The 14,716-nt window shown below is 38.6% G+C and overlaps 1 protein-coding gene and 1 pseudogene across 2 annotated transcripts in view; one reads left to right on the top strand and one right to left on the bottom strand.

Annotated features, from left to right (window-relative positions):
• Window positions 1-14,716, top strand: part of LONRF3 (LON peptidase N-terminal domain and ring finger 3) — a 144,112-nt gene that overhangs the window by 33,256 nt on the left and 96,140 nt on the right. The gene's annotated exons all lie outside the window — the stretch shown is intronic.
• On the bottom strand, window positions 4,450-6,400 carry LOC130681929 (U6 snRNA-associated Sm-like protein LSm3; annotated as a pseudogene).

The following is a 14,716-nucleotide window of genomic DNA, read 5'->3' as shown; positions in this document are numbered from 1 at the left end:
ATGGGTCTTGTTTTTTTATCCATTCAGTGACTCTACGTCTTTTGATTGGTGCATTCAGACCATTTACATTTAGGGTGATTATCGAAAGGTATGTACTTTCTGCCATTGCAAGCTTTATATTCGTGGTTATCAAATGTTCATGTGTAATTCCCTTACTATCTAACAGTCTAGTTTAACTCACTTTGTATGCTATTAGAAACAGAACCTAAAGGTTCTTTTTTTTTCTTCCTTTTTCTTCCTCCTTCATTCTTTATATATTAGGTGTCATATTCTGTACTCTGTCTATCCCTTGATTGACTTTGGGGATAGTTAATTTAATTTTGCATTTGCTTAGTGATTAGCTGTCCTACTTTCTTTACTGTGGTTTTATTACCTCTGGTGACAGCTGTTAAACCTTAGGAACACTTCCATCTATAGCAGTCCCTCCAAAATAGACTGTAGAGGTGGTTTGTGGGAGGTAAATTCTCTCAGCTTTTGCTTATCTGGAAATTGTTTAATCCTTCCTTCAAATTTAAATGATAACCTTGCCGGGTAGAGTATTCTTGGTTCAAGGCCCTTCTGCTTCATTGTATTAAATATATCATGCCACTCCCTTCTGGCGTGTAAGGTTTCTGTTGAGAAGTCTGATGATAGCCTGATGAGCTTTCCTTTGTATGTGATCTTTTTTCTCTCTCTAGCTGCTTTTAAAGTCTGTCTTTATCCTTGATCTTTGCCATTTTAATTATTATATATCTTGATGTTGTCTTCCTTTTGTCCCTTGTTTTGGGAGATCTGTGCACCTGCATGGCCTGAGAGACTATCTCCTTCCCCAGGTTGGGGAAGTTTTCAGTAATTACTTCCTCAATGACACTTTCTCTCCCTTTTTCTGTCTCTTCTTCTTCTGGTACCCCTATAATGCAAATATTGTTTCGTTTTGATTGGTCACACAGTTCTCTTAATATTCTTTCATTCCTAGAGATTCTTTTTTCTCTCTGTGCCTCAGCTTCTTTGTATTCCTCTTCTCTAATTTCTATTCCATTTACCGTCTCTTCTACTACAGCTAATCTGCTTTTAAATCCCTCCATTGTATGTTCCATTTCAGATATGGAATTTCTTAATGATTGAATCTCTATCTTAAATTCGTTCCTGAGTTCTTGAATATTTTTCTGTACCTCCATAAGCATGTTTATGACTTTTATTTTGAACTCTCAGGAAGATTGGTGAGTTCAGATTCATTTGGCCCTTTTTCTGGGGTTTGTGAGATTTTGGTCTGAACCAGGTTCTTTTGACATTTCAATTTCTGTGTGGTGTCCTCTGGTGCCCAGAATCTGCAGTCTCTGGAACTCCTCAGCCCCTAGAGTGAGGTTGGGGGTTGTAGGGGAGCAGAGCTGGTGCCTAGGAGGAGGAAAGATCTGTTTCCTGATTCCCATCTGCCGTGCCTGTCTCCAGTATCAGAGCCCGTGGACTGGGCACACAGGTGTAAGCCTCTGTGCTTTGTGTCTCTAGCTGTTGTAGGCATGGCCTCCCTCTGGGTGGTCTGCTGCCAGCTCAGTGACTGCCAGTTTGTGAGCCAGTGCCGTCAGGCCAGGAGGAAGGCTCGGCAAGCTGTGTATCACAGTGGGGAGCCTCAGAGCTGAGTAGGCAGCCAGGGGGATGGAGCGCCTGAAGCTCCTCAATGTTCCCAACCAGCTGGGCATAACACACCCAGACAACCTTGTCCAGCTCTCCCCTCCACCGTGCAGCAAGCTCCATGCAAACCCCGCCCCTTCAGCAGCCCTCTCACTGCTGGGAAGCCTCTCAGACCGCCTGCCTTTCCTCTGATACATAGTGGCCGGATGTGGATCCCTTCCTCCACAAACGGCCAGAAACTCAGTCTCTTAAGCCCTCCGCCTGTCCAACCTCCCCAACATCTAGAGCACCACACAGTGTAGGTTTCTGCTCGCAAAGCAGACCTCCAGGGCTGGGTGTTCAGCAGTCCCAGGCTTCCACCCCCTCCCTGCTCCGTTTCTTTTCCTCCCCCCTGTGAGCTGGGGTAGGGGTAGGGCTTGTATCCCGCCGGATCAAGGCTTTAGTTCGTTTCCCTGTTTCATGAGGTCTTTTCTGTTTGTAAGGTCTGTATGCAGTCTGGTTCAGACTTCTTTCCTGTTGCTGTTTCACAGTTAGTTGTATTAACTATATTTTTGCACTATCTGTGGTATTGGGAGGAGTTCTCTGTGTCACTTCTCACGCCGCCATCTTGAGACTCAAGGATCTGTAATTTGATTTTGCAACTTTATTGTGTCTGAGCTCTGAACAAAATGAGATTTTTAAATGAAAGAAAAGATGAAATAGTCAAGATCAGAGTAATAATATGAAAAAAAATCACATGCTTCATATTCCTAGTTCCCCAATCATTGAATAGGCTGTTACCAAATCTTTACTGAGAGACTAGTGATTACAAGTATATGCTCTGGAGCTGGATTCCCTGGGCTTATATCCACTACTTACTAGCTGTGTGACCTTGGGCAACTTACTTAACCTCTCTGCTTCTATTTCCTTATTTGTCAACTGGGTATAATAATACTATGTACTTTTAGGTTTGTAAAGATTGAATGAATCAGTATATGTAAAGCACTCTCAGAATTACCTGGCACTGATAAGCCCTTGGTAAATATTGGCTGATATGATTACTATATTTTAGGTATTCTTTTAGGCGCTGTTGAATGAATGAGTCAGGATATGGATGGAGGTTGTTGAAGCCATGAGAAATGTATGGTCTTAGGATAATTTCAGGGAGAGCCTGGAGAGTAAAATGAGAGATGGGCAGAGAAAGGAATGCCTGCAGAAGCATTTGAAGGAACTAGAGTGGTAGGAGGAGAGATAGCAAAGTGTGATGTTACAGAAGGCAATCCCACTTCCCTCTCCAGAAGTAACCAGTACTGACAGATGGGTGGGTATCCTTCCAAATAGTCTTCTATATATTTACATACATTCACAAATGTTTATATTACATGCATATGTAGTTTTGGTTTTTATATAAATGAGCTCATAGTACATGCATTATTCTATCACCTCCTTTTTAAAAGACAGCTTTGTTGAGCTATAATTCACATACTGTACAATCCATACAGTGTAGAATTGAACAGTTTTTTAGTATTCACAGACATGTGCAACCAACCAGTCAAAGTTTAGAACATTTTCATCACCTCAAAAAGAAACCCTGTACCCTTTAACCATCACCCCATATCCCCAACACCCCTACCCCCAGCCCTAAGCCACCACTCATCTCCTTTCTGTCTCTATCAATTTCCTGATTCTCGACTTTCATATAAATGGAGGCATATAATATGTTGTGTTCTGTGACTGGCTTAATTTTACTGAGCACAATGTTTTCTTTCTTTTTTTAAAAAAATTTTTAGTAAGGTATCATTGATATATACACTCTTATGAAGGTTTCACATGAAAAAACAATGTGGTTACTACATTTACCCATATTATCAAGTCCCCACCCATACCCCAATGCAGTCACTGTCCATCAGTGTAGTAAGATGCCACAGATTCACTATTTGCCTTCTCTATGCTACACTGTTTTCCCCATGATCCCCCACACCATGTGTACTAAACATAATACCCCTCAATCCCCTTCTCCCTCCCTCCCTACTCACCCTAACACACCCCTCCCCTTTGGTAACCACTAGTTCCTTCTTGGAGTCTCTAAGTCTGCTGCTATTTTTTTCTTTCAGTTTTGCTTTGTTTTTATACTCCACAAACGAGGGAAATCATTTGGCACTTGTCTTTCTCCGCCTGGCTTATTTCACTGAGCATAATGTCCTTCAGCTCCATCCATGTTGTTACAAATGGTAGGATTTGTTTCTTTCTTATGGGTGAATAGTATTCTCTATGTATATGTACCAAATCTTCTTTATCCCTTCATCTACTGATGGACACTTAGGTTGCTTCCATATCTTGGTTATTGTAAATAGTGCTGCAATAAACATAGGGGTGCATATGTCCTTGGATCTGAGAAGTTGTATTCTTTGGGTAAATTTCAAGGAGTGGGATTCCCGGGTCAAATGGTATTTCTACTTTGAGTTTTTTGAGGAACCTCCATATTGCTCTCCACAATGGTTGAACTAGCTTACATTCCCACCAGCAGTGTAGGAGGGTTCCCTTTTCTCCGCATCCTCACCAGCATTTGTTGTTCTTAGTCTTTTGGATGGTGGCTATCCTCACTGCAGTAAGGTGATATCTCATTGTGGTTTTAATTTGTATTTCCCTGATGATTAGTGATGTGGAGCATCTTTTCATGTGTCTGTTGGCCATCTGAATTTCTTCTTTGGAGAACTGTCTCTTCATATCCTCTGCCCATTTGTTAATCAGGTTATTTGCTTTTTGGGTGTTGAGATGTGTAAGTTCTTTATATATTTTGGATGTTAACCCCTTGTCGGATATGTCATTTACAAATATATTCTCCCATACTGTAGGATGCCTTTTTGTTCTGTTTATGGTGTCCTTTGCTGTACAGAAACTTTTCAGTTTGATGTAGTCCCATGAGTTCATTTTTGCTTTTGCTTCCCTTGCTCGGGGAGATGCCCTCAGGAAGAAGTTGCTGAGCACAATGTTTTCAAGGTTCATCCATGTTGTAGCATGGCTTTGAGCTTCATTCTTTTTTTTTTCCCTCTATGTTGGTGATCACACTTATTGAAAGGGTTGGAGAAAAATAAAAATGCCATTTAGCTTAAGAATTTGTGAGTTATCTGCAAATCAACTCATTTCAGGAGTAGAGGAATGCTTGGTCATTTCTTAGTATTAAAATTTATGCAGCTTTCTCTTTTTGAGTATCTTCTACATTTAAAGAGGCAGTCCTATAAAGTCTCCTTATTCCATACAGGATAAATTCTTTGCTTCAGCCAATTCTCAGTGGAGGGGCAACTAGTCCAACACCGTCTCCTTGGAAAAGAGCATCAAAGTATTCTGTTTTGTTGGTTTATGTATCTTTTCATCGGTTTCTGTAATAGTCACTGTGTCTTCCACATCTCCCAATATCATATTTAAATGTTGATCATAAGCATGTAATCTGCCTCAAAGCTCTCTGTCCTTTCTCATTTTCCCAAAACTTTGCTCATTCTGCTGAGCCTCATGAGATCCAGGGGCTCTTCTACGGTGCTGCAAGTTAGCTGCTGGTCTATGTTGTCCACCATGTTTCAAACCGTCCACTCTTTCAGGGCTTCATTCTTTTTACTGCTGAATAATATCCCATTGTATGTATGGACCACATTTTGTTCATTCATCAGTGGATGGACATTGGATTGTTTCTGCTTTTTGGCTATTATTAATAATATTGTTATGAACTTCCAATTACAAGTTATGTGTGGACATATATTTCAGTGTTTCTTGAGTATATACCCAGAAGTGGAATTCTGAGTCATATGGTAACTCTGTATTTGACATTTTGAGTAACTGCCAGAAGGTTTTCTGAAGTGGTAGCACCATTTTAGGTTTTCACCAGCAGCCTGTGAGGGTTCCAATTTCTGCATATTTTCACCCACACTTGTTAATATCTATCTTTCTTATTATAGCCACTTGATTTTTTATTTAATGTGCCTTGAATATTTTTCCATATTGACACATACAGATTTCTTGCACATTTAACTGCTATGTAATATTCCACAGAGACCATGCTTTTCAAGATGATCCTGTCTATACCATTGTGTTATTTCCTCTGCCAGGGCTCAGCAGCATAGAAATAGAAACAGCAGTGGTAGATGACTTCACTGATTCAGATTTGGAAGTTGTGTGACAGGTAATGTAAATATAGTGGAGAACTGTGTTGTTGGTGATGGTGAGAGAGTACTTTGAAGTGAGTTATCAACTCTGGTGCATATCAGTCCTGCCTACGTGACAGTGACAAGCAGCTGGAGGGATGGTATGGCACAGTGACAGGAACCCTAAAAGGAGGGGTTTTGCATGACATTGGGAAGATAGTTATTGCTTTGTTTTGCATTTACCCATTTCCTCTGTTGAGTTTTTCTTTCTTTTTTTATTGATTGCATCATTCACTGCTTTTTGCCTTCTTAAACAGATGATTCAGAATGTAATTTAACCTTGCTTTGTGAGTCAGAGTGGCCATTATGGCCATCTGCTATTGCCCTGGACCTCTGAGGCATGTAGGAATATGTCTTTATTAAATGGGTCCCAGATTTCTATGCTTTTGAAATTCTATCTCCTTCAACTGTCAGCTGTATGCCTTTTGGTGTCAGGGGCTGAGATCAGTGTATTCTAAATTCTTCTGGTGTACAGTTGTTTGACCAAGGACTGACTTTATGCATCTCCTCTGAAGTTCATGGGTTTTATAATAGCAATTTTATATTCTGTTTAGATTTTTTTTCTGTTCTAGGTTTATGGTTATATTATATTTGTGGTTATAATATGGTTATGTTATTATATCACTTTCAGAGAAGTGTTGTTGCTACTTAAATTTTATATAACCTATTTTTGGCAAGCTAGTTTTCTAGCACTGAAGAATTTAATGAATAAGTTTGTATTCACCTTATCCACATTGTTTATAATGGTAGAGACTTTTGTCCAATACAGCAGCCACTAGCTACATGTGGCTTTTAAACTTTGAATATAAATTGAGTAAATCAAATAAAAAGTGAAGTTCCTCAGTAGTACTAACCGCATTTCAAGTTGTCAGTAGTCACATGACCAGTTGCTACCATATTGGAGAGCACAGATATAGAACAGTTCCATCATCGCAGAAAGTTCTATTGGACAGCAGCAGTCTAGACTTTGAGCCAATCTCCCCTTGGGTTTTACCTTTCCAGACTAGAGTCTCATGTTCTTAGCATGTGCTTGTGCAGCAGCCCTGCTCCTACTACTCTACAATGCCATCTGACCTCCCACCCTGACCATGTCACTTGTACTCTGTCAGTGTATTAGTTTCCTATTGCTGCTGTAACAAATTACCGTAAACTTCATGGCTTAAAATAACACAAATTTATTGTTACTGTTTTGGAGATCACAAGTCGATTTTCAGGCTTCTAGAGGCTGCCTGTAGTCCTTGACTCATGGACTCTTGCTCCATCTTCAAAGCCAGCAGATGGCACCTTCAAATCTCTCTCTTATTCTCTGAGCTCAGCTTCCATAGTCACATTGCCTTCTCTGACTCTGACCCTCCTGGCCTCTCTCTTTCAGGGACTCTGTAATTAGATTAGACCCATCTGGATAATCTAGGATAATCCCTCTATCTCAAATCCTTAATTTAATCATACCTGTGAAGTCCCTTTTACTATATAAGATAATATATTCACAAATGCCAGGGATTAGGACATGGATACCTTTGGGGGATCATGATGCAGCGTACCATGGCAAACATGTGTCTTCTCAGTGGCATTTTACTTCTGCTTGAGAAACAGTGCTGCTCAGAGTATGCCATGTACTGATGTCCCAAGGTTTTATACACAGGAAGGAAAATGTTTTACAATCTTATTTTCTGTCTCTCTCCTATATGGAAATAGCATATTTTGGTTGTTCTAAGTCCTCAAATATGATCCTGTGAGTGTAGTGGCATAGGAGTATCTGTTTTAAAATTATTATTAAACAATGGATTATGTTTTTGCCTAAAGATGTAGTCTCCTTTGATACATTAATGGATGAGCTTAACTATGTATGTGTATTTATTTTTTTATTGAGATAAAATTCATGTAATGTAAAATTCAGTACTTTAGCCATTTAAAAATCTATAATTCAGAGGCATTTAGTACTTTCACATTGTTGTGCACACATCATATATATCTAGTTATTTTTAACACACCAAAAGGAAAAGTGGCGTAGGAGTATCTTATAGGCAAGACAAATCCACAGCTTACTCAGGGTCCTGTCAGAATATTTGCCCTACTGTAACATAGTTTCTATTTCAAGGCTGATCTCTGCCAGCCTTTCTTGTCAAAGACAAACAAAAAATATACATAAATACAAACACACACCAAAAAACCAGGGGCGTGATATGTTAGTGAAAACAAAGCCTCCTGAGCTTCTTTTCACCCAGGAAAGGTTGGCGGAGGAAAGCCCGAGTCATTCCTCACAGAAGCAGCAGCAGAAACCAATGCAAAATTGGTCTCCTACTTCCAGTCTGGACAAGATGGCAGCCTCATTTCTCCCTGCTCCTTCCAGCCAAGTATAACTATAAATCCTATAAATAATTCAAGAGGCAATCAAAGGAGAATTCTGAAAGGTATGAAGAGGAAGGCAGTAGTTAGGAACATAGGACTGGAGGGACACCTTAGTAGCAGGGTGGCTTATGACTCCCTACACAACAGAAGACAAGCCAGGCCCAGCCTAGCAACAGAAGGTGCCTCAGGTAGGCTCCTTCTTCCTCTGGACTGGTTGGGAATCCTGCTAACACTGGGTGGGCCTTGCAGCTAGCAGGGAGTCCCACTGGAAATAAGCAGCCAGAGGAAGGGCTCTCCTTTTCCACCAAGCCAGAGACTCCCTTACCCCACCACAAGATATTGTGTAACCAGGGCACCATCACGGACAAATACCAGCACAACAAGTATTCTAGTGCAGGAAGCCTCTTTATCCCCATGGTCTTGAGGGTCACTTCTCCCTATGAGAGATACCAGGAGGGCATACAGCACTGGCATGGGGTTCCAGCAGAACAAACAAAGCCAGATTCTTTGTTTCCCTAGACTAGAGACTCACTTCCACCTAGAGGCATTAGGCAACCCAGCCTGGTAAAGCACCTTCTTCTCTCCCATACAGCACCAGCAGGGACCAGTGAGGGCCCCAGCGGCACCACATTAAGCAAGCAGACCAAAATAGCACCACAGAGGCTCTGAAAATTAAATTGTCATTGGAACTGCAGCCCACAAAAGTAGGACAGGACCTATGTGCTAAACTTAAACAGAGAGACTGCCTGCTAAAATACAAGATTTAAACAGTCTCCTGATATAATAGCCAAAATGTCCAGAATACAGTGAAAAATCACTCATCATACCAAGAACTAGAAAAATCACAACTCAAATGAGAAAAGACAATCAACTGACATCAATACTGAGATGAATTATATCTTAGAATTATCTGACAAGTGCAGCCATCACAAAAATGCTTCAATTGGCAAATGCTCCTGAAACAAACAACAAAAATAGAAAATCTCAGCAAAGAAGTACAAGTTATAAAAGAAAACCAGGTGGAAATTATATAGAACTTGAAAATACAATAACAGAAATTTAAAAATAAAACTTACTGGGTAGGCTCAGTAGTATAGTGGAGATGATAGAGGATAGAATCGGTGAACTTGAGGATACAGCAATAGAATTTACTCGTCTGAACAACAGAGAGAAAATAGACTGGAAAAAAATAGAGCCTCAAAGGCTTATGGGAAAATACAAAAGATCAAACATTCAAAAGAGTCCAAGAAGGATACCAAAACCAGACAAAGACAGAACCAAAAAAAGAAAACTACAGCAGGGTACTACTTCTAGACTTAGACACAAAAATCCTCAACAAAATATTAGCAAAATTAATCCAAAAATGTATAAAAGAACTATACACCATGGTCAAATGGGATTTATTCCATGTATGCAAAGCTGGTTCAATATTTTAAAATCAATCAGTGTAGTGCACCATATCAACAGACTAAAGAAAAACCCTATGACCTTATCAATGGACACAGAAAAACATTTAACAAAATTCAACATTTATTCATAACAAAAACTCTCAGTACACTAGAAATAGAGGGGAACTCTATTCCCTAACCTCATAAAGAACATCTACAAAAAACTACAAATAACTAACATTGTATTTAATAGTGAAAGACTGAATGTTTTCCTTCTTAATATTGAAACAAGGTAAGTACATCCATTCTTACTCTTCTATATAACATTATACTAGAAGTTCTAGTGAGCACAACAAGGCAGGAAAAAGAGATAAAAGACAAGCAGATTGGAAAGAATCAAGTAGCACTGTTTCTATTTGCAGAAGACTCAGGATCTCCATTAAAAAATAACAAAATCAAAAAAAACCTTCTAGAACTAATAATTGAATTCAGCAAGGTCATATGATACAAGATCAACACACAAAAATGAATCACATTTCTATGTACTAACAATGTGGAAATCTAACTAAAGAACACAAAGCATTTATAATTGCTCCAAAGAAAATTAAATTTTTAGGTATTAACTTTACAAACCTGTATAGGATCTGTATGGTAAAAATTACAAAACACTGAAGAAAGAACTCAAAGAAGACATTAATAATTTGAGAGGCTTGCTGTGTTCATGGATTGGAAGACTCAACTTAGTAAAGATGTCAGTTTTCCCCAAATTGATCTATAGGTCAATGAAATCTCAATCAAGAATCCAGCAAGGATTTTTGTACATGTTGATAGGCTTATTATAAAGTATTTATGGAAGGGCAAAGGACCTGGAATAGCTCAAATGATTTTTTGTAAAGAATAAACTGCAAAACAAAGAAAGTAACAAGAGATAAGGACATTATAATGATAAAGGAGTCAGTCCAACATGAGGATATAACCATTATAAATATCTATGCACCCAACATAGGAGCACCCAAATATGTACAACAAATACTAACAGAATTAAAGGGGTAAATAGAGTGCAGTGCATTCATTTTAGGAGATTTGAACACATCACTCAGTCCAAAGGACAGATCAACCAGACAGAAAATAAGTAAGGAGACAGAGGCACTGAACAACACATTAGAACACATGGATCTAACAGACATCTATAGAACATTTCACCCAAAAGCAACAAGATACATTCTTCTCAAGTGCACATGGAACATTTTCAGAATAGATGACATATTAGGCCACAAAAAGAACCTCAGCAAATTCAAAAAGACTGAAATTGTACCAACCAACTTCTCAGATCACATAGGTATGAAACTAGAAATAAACTGTACAAAAAAAACCAAAAAAGGCTCACAAACACATGGAGCCTTAACAGTATGCTTCTAAGTAATCAATATATCAATGACCAAATTAAAACAGAGATCAAGCAAATATATTGGGACAAATGAAAACAACAGCTCCCTAACTTCTGTGGGATGCAGCGAAAGCAGTTCTAAGAGGAAAGTATATAGCAATCCAGGCCTATTTAAAGAAGGAAGAACAACCCCAAGTGAATTAGTCTAAATTCACAATTCTTGAAACTGGAGAAAGAAGAACAAATGAGGCCCAGAGTCAGTAGACGGAGGGTCATAATAAAGATCAGAGAAGAAATAAATAAAATGGAGAATAATAAAGCAATAGAAAGAATTAATGAAATCAAGAGCGGGTTTTTTGAGAAAATAAGCAAAATAGATAAACCCCTAGCCAGACTTACCAAGGAAAAAAAAAGAATCTACACACATAAACAGAATCAGAAGTGAGAAAGGAAAAATCAATACGGACACCACCAAAATACAAAGAATTATTAGAGAATACTATGAAAAATTATATGCTAACAAATTGGATAACCTAGAAGAAATGGGCAACTTTCTAGAAAAATACAACCTTCCAAGACTGACACAGGAAGAAGCAGAAAATCTGAATAGACCAATTACCAGCAAAGAAATTGAATTGGTAATCAAAAAACTACCCAAGAACAAAACCTCCGGACCAGATGGATTCACCACTGAATTTTGTCAGACGTTTATAGAGAAGACATAACACCCATTCTTAAAGTGTTCCAAAAAATAGAAGAGGAGGGAATACTTCTAAACTCATTCTATGAAGCCAGCATCACTCTTAATACCAAAAACAGGCAAAGACCCCACAAAAAAAGAAAATTACAGACCAATATCCTTGATGAACATAAATGCAAAAATACTCAACAGAGTATTAGCAAACCTAATTCAAAAATACATCAAGAGGATGATAACATTATGATGAGGTGGGATTCATTCCAGGGATGCAAGGATGGTACAACATTCCAAAATCCATCAACATTGTCCACTACATCAATAAAAAGAAGGACAAAAATCACATGATCATTTCCATAGATGCTGAAAAAGCATTTGACAAAATTCAACACCCATTCATGATAAAAACTCTCAACAAAATGGATATAGAGATCAAGTACCTCAACGTAATGAAGGCCATATATGCCAAACCCATAGCCAACATCATACGTAGCAGCGAGAAGCTGAAAGCTTTTCCTCTAAGGTCAGGAACAAGACAAGGATGCCCACCTCCCCCCACTTTTATTCAACATAGTACTGGAGGTCTTAGCCATGGCAATCAGACAACACAAAGAAAGAAAAGGCATCCAGATTGAAAAAGAAGAAGTCAAACTGTCACTGTGTGCAGATGACATGATATTGTACATAAAAAACCCTTAATAATCAACTCCAAAACTACTAGATCTAATATCTGAATTCAGCAAAGTTGCAGAATATAAAATTAATATACAGAAATCTGTTGCATTCCCATCCACTAATGATGAACTAGTAGAAAGAGAAATCAGGAAAACAATTCCATTCACAATTGCATCAAAAACAACAAAATATCTAGGAATAAACCTAACCAAGGAAGTGAAAGACCTATACCCTGAAAACTACAAGACACTCATGAGAGAAATTAAAGAGGATTCTAATAAATGGAAATTCATCCCATGCTCTTGGGTCGGAAGAATTAATATTCTCAAAATGGCCATTCTGCCTAAAGCAATCTACAGATTCAATGCAATCCCTATCAAAACACTGACAGCATTCTTTAACGATCTGGAACAAATAGTTCTAAAATTCATATGGAACCACAAAAGACCCTGAATAGCCAAAGCATTCCTGAGAAGGAAGAATAAAGTGGGAGGTGGGGATAACACTTCCCAACTACAAGCTCTACTACAAAGCCACAGTACTCAAGACAATTTGGTACTGGCACAAGAACAGACCCATAGATCAATGGAACAAAATAGCCCAGATATAAACCCAGATGTATATGGCCAATTAATATATGTTAAAGGAGCCATGGATATACAGTGGGGAAAGGACAGCCTCTTCATCAGCTGGTGCTGGCAAAACTGGACAGCTAAATGTAAGAGAATGAAGCTGGATTACTGTCTAACTCCATACACAAAAGTAAAACTCAAAATGAATCAAAGACCTGTAATGTCATGTAAAAGACATGTAAAGTCATGTAAAGACAAAGAATGTAAGTCATGAAACCATAAAACTCTTAGAAGAAAACATAGGCAAAAATCTCTTCAATATAAACATGAGCAACTTCTTCATGAACATATCTCCTCGGGCAAGGGGAACAAAAGCAAAGATGAACAAATGAGACTACATCAAACTAAAAAGCTTCTGCACAGCAAAGGACACCATCAGTAGAACAGAAAGGCATCTTACAGTATGGGAGAATATATTTGTAAATGACATATCCGATAAGGGGTTGACATCCAAAATATATAAAGAACTCACATGCCTCAATACCCAAAAGCAAATAGCCCTATTAAAAAATGGGTAGAGAATATGAACAGACATTTCTCCAAAGAAGAAATTCATATGGCCAACAGGCACATGAAAAGATGTTCCGTATTGCTAATCATCAGAGAAATGCAAATAAAACCACAGTGAGATATCACCTCACACCAGTTAGGATGGCCAACATCCAAAAGACACGCAACAACAAATGCTGGCAGGGATGCGGAGAAAGGGGGAGAAAGGGGAACCTTCCTACACTGCCGGTGGGAATGTAAACTAGTTCAACCATTGTGGAAAGCACTATGGAGGTTCCTCAAAAAACTAAAAATAGAAATCCTATTTGATCTAGGAATTCCACTCCTAGGAAGTTGCCCTAAGAAAACAGGATCCTAGATTCAAAAAGACATACGCAACCCTATGTTTATCGCAGAACTATTTGCAATAGCCAAGAAATGGAAGCAACCTAAGTGTCCATCAGTAGATGAATGGATAAAGAAGAGGTGGTCCATATACACAGTGGAATATTATTCAGCCATAAGAGGAAAACAGATCCTACCATTTGCAACAACATGGATGGAGCTAGAGGGTATTATGCACAGTGAAATAAGCCAGGTGGAGAAAGACGAGTACCAAATGATTTCACTCATTTGTGGAGAGTAACAACAAAGCAAAAACTGACGGAACAAAACAGCAGCAGACTAAGAACTCAAGAATGGACTAATGGTTAACAAAGGGAAAGGGGCTGCGGAGGGTGGGTGCGAAGGGAGGGAGAAGGACATTAAGGGATATTATTATTAGTGCACATAATATGGGGGATCATGAGGAAGACAGGGTAGCACAGAGAAGACAAGTAGTGACTCTGTAGCATCTTACTATGCTGATGGATAGTGACTATAATGGGGTATGTGGTGGGGACTTCATAATAGGGGGAAATCTAGTAACCACAATGTTGCTCATGTGAAACCTGAGCATAAGATTGTGTATCAGTAGTACCTTATTTAAAAAAAAACAAAAATAAATAAATAATAATAATAATAATAAAAAAGAATAAACTCGGAGTAATCACTCTACCCAATGTAAAGCCTTATTATATAGCTACAGTAAGCAAGACAGTGTGGTAACTGTGGAGGGTAGACACATAGATCAATGGAACAGAACAAAGAACCCAGAGACAGACCCCCACAAAACTTAAGTGATTTTTGACAAAGGTGTGAAAGTAGTTCAGTGGAAGAAACACTGCTTTTCCAACAAATAGTGCAGGAACAGTTGACATCCACAGGTAAAAAAGAAAAAAAGCAAATTTGGACCTACACATCACACTTTATACAAA

This window comes from Manis pentadactyla, chromosome X, assembly GCF_030020395.1.
Source record: "Manis pentadactyla isolate mManPen7 chromosome X, mManPen7.hap1, whole genome shotgun sequence".
NCBI lineage: Eukaryota > Metazoa > Chordata > Mammalia > Pholidota > Manidae > Manis > Manis pentadactyla.
Note: the sequence above shows the minus strand (reverse complement) of the source record. Positions and strands in the feature narration are given on the sequence as shown.